The following is a 9,431-nucleotide window of genomic DNA, read 5'->3' as shown; positions in this document are numbered from 1 at the left end:
TTTTCGCACTTGGCCATTTGGCCGGGCTTTTGTTATAATTTAAGGACAAGGTCGACTCTTAGATCTCCATGCTTCCTTTTCTTTGTCAAAGGTGCGGTTTTCGAGCACAAACATAGGTGGGAAGCCAATGTTGGGAACGCTACTCATGGACTGTGGAGTGAGTCACTAGCTTGGTCGCTTCGACTGACTATAATACTTTTTGAGTGGTTGATGGAGTGAGACTGTGATTGAAAATAAAGGAAGCCAGTACCAATCGTTCATTCTCTGTCAAAATGATGCATTCACTTCCGTCTTTTGGTGGGAGTGAAATTAGTCGATTCTAAGATTGTGCTCGAAAGGATTGCATGATGGGATGGGCATGAATGCAACCCGTAATGCTCAAACCATTTGTGATTGGATTAAGGGAGCATGATTTGATCATGGGCTGCAATCTTGCGAAATGTCTCTATTCTATTCTGTTTGTTGATCATTCCAGCGACTGTTATAAGAATTCAGCATTGCGACTATCATGAGAATTCTGCATTATAAATAGATTAGAAAATGTCGCTGCTCAAATCACTTGTATATAATGTCAATATTGCTTACCTTCATAACAGATGAACCATTAGAAACAACTCTCGCAACGAGAAGAGATCAGTGTCGCATCATACCAATCCTATACCTACCCTTCGATTCCACGGATAACTCGCATAGTGGCCGGTGAATCTTTCCAAAAAACATAGAAGAGCCAGGATTTAAAAAAGCATTTTCGGTCAGAGTCATTCGGGAATCACGTGAGCTTTGTTTGGATCAAGCGTCTGAACCTCAACAGCTAGAGAACTGTGCTTCAGTGTGTAACCTCAGCATCTATACAAAGTGCTGAAAATATGTCTCGATTTGAGCCCGTTGAACGAGAGTATGTGAACTCAACCACGTGCGAGTCAGTAGAGCATGTGAATTGGCCGAAATTGTCAGAAGAAGATCGCATGCGGATCTATAAGCCGCCAGCGTGAAGAATGAAGAGAGCCTGCAGCCGCGAGAGGGGAAGACCATTATTTTATTCTACCTCTTTAATTGCATGCACATGGACGTGCATGCATGGTGAATGGACGTGGAAGACTAAAGCCAATTGTGGGCTTGTTTTGTCTTCTTTCTTTAACTTCTTGCTTCTTTCCTTTATTATTTTATTCAGCTGCAGACAACCAAAGGAAAGAAAGGATAAAATATTACTTGAAGGAGTTGAACGTCGTGGAGATGGTCTTGGAAGACGGCGGCCATCCTTCTTTCGCGCTTAGATTATGGGCGCATGTTTTCTGCCTTATTAAATGCGTCCCATGCATGTATGCGTGCCCGTGAATTTTGGTGGGCGTCAGTGCTAATTGCGAGCACCGAATGGCTTCACATTTTCTGTCCTGTTTCGCCCTTAAAAGGCAGAGGAGCGAAGGAGAAGATCGGGCACTGAGTTATTTCGGTGGCCGAGAGAGAGCTGAAGAGCTGGTGAGAGAAGTCGTGAGACTTCCCGGAGAAAAGCCAGAAGCTCTCGGCAGAGAGAGTTTTTCTCGTTAAAATTATACCCGAGTATTTTAGCCAGTTAAATTCTTGTGAGTAGAATTTGTTTAATTCCTTGAGTGAGGTTTTACTAAGAATTATGAGGGGCTAAATACTGTGTGAGTTATTTAGGTGTAATTTGGGGCTGGGAAACACTGAGAGTGTGTTTGAGTACTCGAGTGATTGTAATCTCCGATGTATTGCTTGTTTCTATAGTGGAATTCCGTGCTGCTCTCCCCGTGGACGTAGGTTCCGATATTCGGACCGAATCACGTAAATTCGGTGTCTGATTTCCTTTCCTTCATTACGACTATTTTATCCGATTCGCTTGGTCCATCTATATTCCGCACGCGCAACAACACAAAGAAATCTGCCCCCACGTGCAAAATCCATTCGCGATAGCCGAGCCACTAGAAACACCTCTCATGAAGAGGGAAGATTAGTGTTGCGTCACACCGATCGTATTATGCTCTTTGCGAATTCCACTAATAATTCCGCATACTTAGCCATGAGAAAATGCAATCTTGAAGGTCGAAGATAGTGAGAGAAAAACTTTCTGATCAAGACAAAGTGCCAAAAATAATAGAGCCGTCGTAATAGGAAAATTTTCTCGAGCCAAAGATCGGAAAAGTCATTGATCGAGTAGCATCCCATGTACTCCCCAACCTTCCCTTTTGAATTGACAGAACAAGGCATTGCAACAGGTGAATCCTCTGGGAAACCATAAAAAGAGGCCAAACCCCACAAAGCAATTCCATGATTTGAACAACGAAAAAGAACAAGAAGAATTTCTTGGAAATTTTCAAATTCAAACTTCAGCACTTCTTCTTGCTCTTTTGGTATGAAATTTCTTTCTCATTTGAATACCAAAAATGAGCAGATAGTTGTCTCATACCATATTAAGAGGAAAATATATCAACTGGCTCAAAATTCACTTATATATTCAACTCGAGCAATTTAAATTTCCAATCCTATTCAATCTCTGATTTTAAATTGATCAAGTGAGCTTTCGTTTCTCACCTTTACTCTAAATTTCCAACCGCCCTTTCGATTTCCGTCCACATGCAAAGTCAAATCAATTGTAAAATCCGAATGATTTTCGATGGCTGCGAATCACCAATCGCCTTGGAGGAAAAGAAAAGAAAGGAAATCTCATCTTCATTGCAAAGAAGCCAGCCCAGCCCACGTAATTCTCAGGCTCCATGGGCCGTCTGGCGAAGTTTTGGGCCGGAATCTCTATCGGCTGTTGGATCTTTTCCAAGGACAGGGACGGCCCAATCCGATCCGGATTCGATTCGCTTCTTTTTCGGATCCCCCGATTTCTCCTCCATTTTCATCCATTTTCATTTTTATTCCCCCGTGCTCTTTTATTTATTTATATTATTTATTTTTGCTCTTTTATTTATTTATTAATTTAATTTGCTCTCGCATCAGTGTGTTCAAAGAGGAGGAGGAGACAGGAGAGGGAGAAACAGACGAGTGGAAGTTTTTCGCGAGTGAGGGGTTCACCGAGCGCGCTTTCTCTCTCCTCTTTCTTCCCCTTTCTCCTAGGTCTCCGAATCGATCGTCGTCGGAGACTCTCGCCGATTGGGATGGTGAGTTCGCGTCCCCGCTTTCAGATCTGCAGCGAGTAATTGGCTGGTCGATTGCCGGCTCACCTGATAGTCCTAGGTGGGTGGCATTGGCGCAACTAAATAAGGGGGTTCTTAGTGTGTTTTCGCCTCAACTTGGTGGTTCAGTAACATGAGTTCTGAATGTGCGTGACATTGTTGAGTTAGCGGATGCGCTATATTGTAAATGATTTTCTTTCATGGTCTGACACCTTTTTTTTTTTTTTTTTTTTTTTGGCATTATCTATTGAATTTAGCTTCTCACGGGTAACGAATTATTCGAGTTGGCAAGATTTGGAAGAATTGATTAAAAAGATGTGCTTTTGGAACCCTTTTGTGGAAGCTTGGAGTTTATTTCTGTGGAAGAATTGATAAAAAGATGTCTTTTCAAAGTATTACTCAAGGATTACCTCAGAGAGACTTACAGAGCTGTTATACCTCAGCATATGGGTTGATTATGTTGAACATTTGTTTATATTCTTCATCAATGTCGATCTTTATGAATGATTGCCTAGAGCCTTCATTTAACCCTGAGCAGCCTCTCTGCTTGTGATCCTTGTGGGGCATGGTTGCTGGACTTGGATACAAGTCCCAAAAAAAGTGGAAAAGAAGTTTTGGTGCCTTGAAAGTTAAAGGCTTGTCATGAGGTTGAGAATGTTGTCTTCGTAGTTTGATTTTGTAAACATTTCTGACCAATATATATGTGTGGACTTCACTTTGTCAACTTCTGCGCATAAAATTTGTAGCTGTAAGGGTCATTATCTGGCGTTTTGAAACCATTTCTTGTCCCATGGAGCCTAAAATTCTGATGCCCTTTAGAAGGGTGGGAGGAGTTTTGCTATCACTCACCATTTCCTGTGTTACCAAAGTATATCTTGCAATTAGAGCTTTCTTATTGTGTTCTGAAAATCTGTGTAGCTGAATCACTCAAGGAAAAGAGCTCTGTTTTTGGGTTCTGTTACCACTGTTGTAGAGAACTTTGATTGTTCTATGTTACCATTTTAGGAATCTTAAAAGCATCTCTCCAAAATGGTTGTTTCCCAGTCCCCAGTGGCACGGATAGACCGGCTAATGGGAGTTGTCTGTTTCCAGATGACAAAGGACAGCAATGTCATCTTGAATTTGTGGGCGACAAATTTAGAAAGGTTCCTCGATCTTGTCGAGAAAAGTTGCCACCAAATCCACAAGGAAACCTTGGTTCATAAGGCTGCTTTGAGAGCTTGATAATGTTCTTAGTTGAATGAATGATCTCTCTCCCCTTGAGCGTCCCTCGATCTCTCACCAAAAGAGAAGCGGAATAATGTTGTTTCACATTGTGGCCTGAAGTGGGACTGAAGATGTTTATCATATCTCTCGCGCAGCTGGCTTTAATTTGATTGCTTATTTTGCAGGGGGACCAGATCTGGGTCTTGTGTGGACTGAAATGATACAATGAGTACGCTTTCTGCATAGGAATTAGGAATTTATATTGGTCTTTTCATCTTTCCTCTTCATCCCTCCTTTTCATTGAAGATTTTTGAGCTCTCAGGGTCCAAAACTTGTGCCAATGGAAATAGTATCAGCACAAGATGTGCACTCAATGCAACAGAATGAGCATGTTAAAATCTGTTTGGCATTACAAATTTTGCTGGTGCTTATATTTTTTTAACATTGGGGATAACATTAGCTCTCCATAGAAAAGGCGAATGGATGTTCTTTTTTTATATCATTTCACATTTGAATTTCATCTTCAGCAGAGAGAGAGCGTGTTTCTTTTGGACCCAATCTTGGCCATTGGCGGTTCTAAAAACCTGTTTCTAGGGAGCTTCACTCAATTAGGTAACTGCATTTTTTATCTCCTCCGGAGAGACATAGTTTCTCTCCAAATTGATGTTTTGATGTCATTTCCGTAAGACACTCCGTTGTGATGTCATTTCTCTACATAGTTTCTGTCACTGAAATGTGTTTGATTCTGACTGGTTTTGACATCTCTCTCAACTCTTGGCATGTGTGTAATATAGTGAGAAGCTTTGAAATATTGAGGATAATGTGTTTCTTCAACGGTCGTAAAATTTCAGATTTCAAATTATCTTTACATAGTCTCTTCCCATTTTCAATTTACTATAGGTGCTTCTAAGTGGCAACATAGGATTATTTCTATCTAATTTGTTTTTCCTTTTATCTTTTGAACCATCGCATATTTCCTATTAATCTCGACATTTGATTGATTTCATTGGTCAATTGTTGTCTGAAATCCCTTTTCTTTACCGAAGAAGACGTAAAGGTTTTGAATATCGTGTCATAGAGTGAAATGGGAAAAGAGTGACTCCTGTGAGGACCATCAAGTAGTTCTTTTAACTTTATTCATTTCATGGAACATGTTTGGATGGAACCAGAAAAAAATATGATCCACTCCTTAAGTTTTCTATTACGCTTCTAATTATGCAGATCTCCGAGTCCAGTGAATGTCAGATGAATGGCACACTCTCATGGAAGGATGAGAAGCAACTCGAGTGAAAAACCCTTCGTCTCTACCCTCTGAAGGCTGATTACTTCATTAATATCATTATGTAGAGCTTTCGATACTTTATCTCTTTTCATTTTTTGCAAGTGTACAAAAAAGCTTATGTCAATTACAACAGTCCAAAGTTTACATCAACGCAAATAATATAGAAGAAATAGAGCGATTATCTATAAGTTGCTCATGAATGTTTTGTTGAATGCATTTTCCAATTTTGTGCTTGATTGATAGGAGAATAGTTCCGAGTAGTAAATCTCTAACCAAGTTGAATTTGAGAAATTCCATTCATATTCCTATAAATTAGCAAAAAGTAAATTTCCATGTTTTGTTGTCGGGATTTGTACATCATTGCCATGCCGAAGATCATGTAGGTTCAACTGACATTGTAGATTGATTTATAGGTCTCAAAATCGTAAGTTGGAGTTAAAGTGGACCGTAAAATGTATTGTAGGAATTTGGAAAGTACACAGCAAGATGGGCACTCATTCGTACTGAAATAAGCGCCTCATCACTAAATTCTGTTTTACATTATGAATTTTGCTTGCGCTTGCGAGGCTAATGAATGTATTTGTCATTTACCTGCAAGGGAGAAGGTTTTTCTTGAAGTCAATACTTCAATAGGGAAGGGCCTTTGTTCTTTGGAGTTCAAGCTCCTCCATTCTTCGTCACGGTAGCTGAAAAATATTTGGAAGAGGAAATGATTGGGGCGATCCTTGGTCTATTTCAGCAACAGGCTATCTAAATACGTGGGGAGTTTTGTTTGTCCATAGAGAAAAAGCCGTGGACACATCTTTAGCTTTAGCTGTAGAAATAATAATGCCCAATAAATAATGAGTACTTTCCTAACAAAATGTATTTATTTATCATTTTATTGAAAAATACCACCGTGAGATTTGCTTAGCAATCAGCATAGGTCAAACGAAAAATATTAATGATTTTCAATAACTTTTTCCCGTTGTTCGTGTAGTCAATGATTTGAAAATTACATCAAATATCATAAGATACACTTAAAAGTCATTCGTGCAATCAATAAATATCTCTTTTTGTCATGTACTTAGAAAACTAATTAAAATTTTTAAAAAGGAAAAAAAATAGCCGCTATAAAGCATGGATAACATTTTTGTTTGGCAAAAGGAGATATTCAAAATTTTCAAAACATTTTGTTTGACCAAATTTAATGCAATAAAAGGTTTATTATATTCATTACGATAAGGACCAACTAATGATAAAATCAAATTTTTCATTGATCAAAAAGAGCAATTGTCGAAACCGATCAATTCTAGTAAAAAAATCTATTAAACTCTTTTTAAAATGAACTAGCCGATCATATACTTGATGAAGAAGACCTCGTCGAATATAGTTGACAATTTTCAGAAAATTGGAGTTGTACCAATTTTGAAAACGCTGATTGGTTTTCCTTTTTTTGCTGTTTTCTTAACAAAACCTTGAATCCCATCTTCTTTTTCTTTTGTACAATTCTTTCGTTTTCAATTTTTATTTTCCTTTTTTTATCTGCCATCCTACCTATAATCATTTTAATCATGGGCATTTTGACTATCGGCAACGTGGTAAGGTTTAAAGAAGAAGAGATAAATTTTGAAAAAAATATTTAATAATTAAAATGTTATCATTCTTATTTCTCAGCTTTAAGCCAATCATTCCTCTTTCTTATGCTCGTGAAGGAGGACTCTTGTTTTTGCGCCATTTCATGGACTGGAGTGTTGTCATCAACTCATACCCCCATTACCATCTTCTTCAGCTCGAGGCTTCTGAATGTGGAGTGATTTCCTTGTTCGTGGATTAAAAAACGTTGCAGACAGTAAGTGCCGCCTAGACGAAAAGCGCTCGTCGCAACCAATCTGAGCATCGCAATACCCAAAGGAAACATAATGCTCAGATACGTGATGTGCGACTTCTTTACCTCGAAACATTCTCTTGGTACCTTGTTTTGGATAATCGATGAGGGCTGAATCGGATCGCTTGTGCATTTGTTATTCTAGCGCCTAGTTCGGGTTTGGCATGTAAGCATCTCTTCAAAATGGTTTTTTCCAAGTCTCTGGTGGGAAAGATAGACCTGCTGATGGGAATTGTTTATTTCCAGACGACTAAGGAGAGCGGTGATATCTTGAATTCGGGCTACAAATTTGGAAAAGCTCCTTGATCTTGTTGAGGAAAGCTGCCACCAAATTCACAAGCAAACTATGGTTCATAAGGCCACTTTGAGAGGTTAAAGATGTTCTTAGTTGAATGAATGATATCGCTCCCTTGAGCCTCCCTCTCTCTTACCAAAAGAAGCTGAAGAATGCAGTTTCTCGTTGTCCTTTGAAGTCTGAAGTGGGGACTAAAGATATCATAGAACTCTACGTGTAGTTGTTTTAAATTCGATTGCATATTTTGCAGGTGGACTAGATCTGGGCCTTGTTTTGGGCTGAAATGATACACTAAATACGCTTTATGCATTAGAATGTATTTCAATTGTTTCATCTTTCCTCTTCCCCGTTCCTTTTAAGTGAAGATTTTGGGCTCTCAGGGTCCAAAACTTGTAACAATGGAGTTGGTATTGGCACAAGATATGCACTCATTCTATCAGAAATGAGTGCGTTGTTACTAAATTCTGTTTTGCATTGCAAATTTTTCTGGTGCTTGTGTCTTACTAACATCCTTAGTAACATCGGGGATAACATTAGCTCAACAGAATCACCTCAAATACAAGATGGATTTAACATAAGGTGGCAACTCCATTAGTTGTTGATTGTAAGATCATCATAATCGTCTAACTTATTCAAGCAAGGATGAACAAAACCTCCTGTATTTACTATTACTCGATTGTTAGTGGTGTCAATAATGTAATATCCACATACCATATATTCAGTGGTCATTATTGATATGTCAAATTGTCCAAATATCTTGTAGCTCCATTCAAATTGGGATACAGAGGCTCACCCAATTCTAGTCTTCCATAAAACGTGTGCTTCTAATCTTTTCAATTGACCTTACTCCGATCATCAGCATCGCCCGATGGTTTTCTTTTGAGTTTTTCATTTACTTAGAAAAGTAAGTCAAGTCAAGATCAAATTAAATGTTGCGGAAATTACGCCTGCAATTGTTGCCCTTTGCTTTTTATTTTATAATTGTTTTATTAATAGAAAAGGCAAGTCAAGTCGAAGTCAAGTCGTGCTCAATTTCAAGCAAAAGGCCTGCGTAGGCGCTACGCTTTTGCCGCGCAATGCTGCGGAAGTTACGCGTGCAATAGTTGCCCTTTTCGTGCAGCAGGCGTCGCCCCGGTTCGATTAGGTCAACAGTCTATTAACGTTAAATTTTAATCTTCTTACTTGTGTGCTTTTGATCTTAGAATGATCAGGTGTGGTTAGTCACTCTCATACTAAGCCGTTGAGATTTTTTTTCCTATATTATCTTATCATTTCAGGGTTTGATTAATACTGTGCAAAGGGAAAATGCGCTTTGGTGGAGAAGCTGTTGGCTGAAAATGCCAACGTGAAATATAAAGCTAAACAACAAATGAAATAAAAAGTTAACGGGTATTCGCGAAATCATTATTCGACGGTGTAGAGAACCCGTTGGTCAAGAATTTCTAAATGTGATACCGAACATATAAACTCACAATTGCCACCACTCGGGAGGAGCCAACTGAGTCCATGAGAAGGAAAAAAATAGGTCAACGGAATTATCTCATGTAAGTAATGAGATTGATTTAACATAATCCCACAGCTCAATAAATTGTTGATTATACAAACAAAATCGTCATAATTTTTTTTTTTTTTTGGTAAAGGTAA

The 9,431-nt window shown here is 38.8% G+C and overlaps 1 long non-coding RNA gene across 2 annotated transcripts; it reads left to right on the top strand.

Moving 5' to 3' along the window:
• The first annotated feature begins 2,629 nt into the window (after nucleotides 1–2,629).
• Nucleotides 2,630–5,821, top strand: LOC104439172. 2 transcript variants are annotated; one of them, XR_005549431.1, is made up of 3 exons: nucleotides 2,630–3,122; nucleotides 3,422–4,955; nucleotides 5,565–5,821. It is a non-coding gene; the product is annotated as an uncharacterized LOC104439172 (long non-coding RNA). The 2 variants fall into 2 exon arrangements; XR_001985420.2 differs by lacking the exon at nucleotides 2,630–3,122 and having other exon boundaries at nucleotides 3,351–4,955; nucleotides 5,565–5,819.
• Nucleotides 5,822–9,431: the final 3,610 nt, after the last annotated feature.

The sequence above is a fragment of the Eucalyptus grandis genome, chromosome 3 (genome assembly GCF_016545825.1).
Source record: "Eucalyptus grandis isolate ANBG69807.140 chromosome 3, ASM1654582v1, whole genome shotgun sequence".
Classification (NCBI taxonomy): Eukaryota; Viridiplantae; Streptophyta; class Magnoliopsida; order Myrtales; family Myrtaceae; genus Eucalyptus; species Eucalyptus grandis.
The sequence above is the reverse complement of the archived record's forward strand: the minus strand, read 5'-3'. Positions and strand labels throughout refer to the sequence as shown.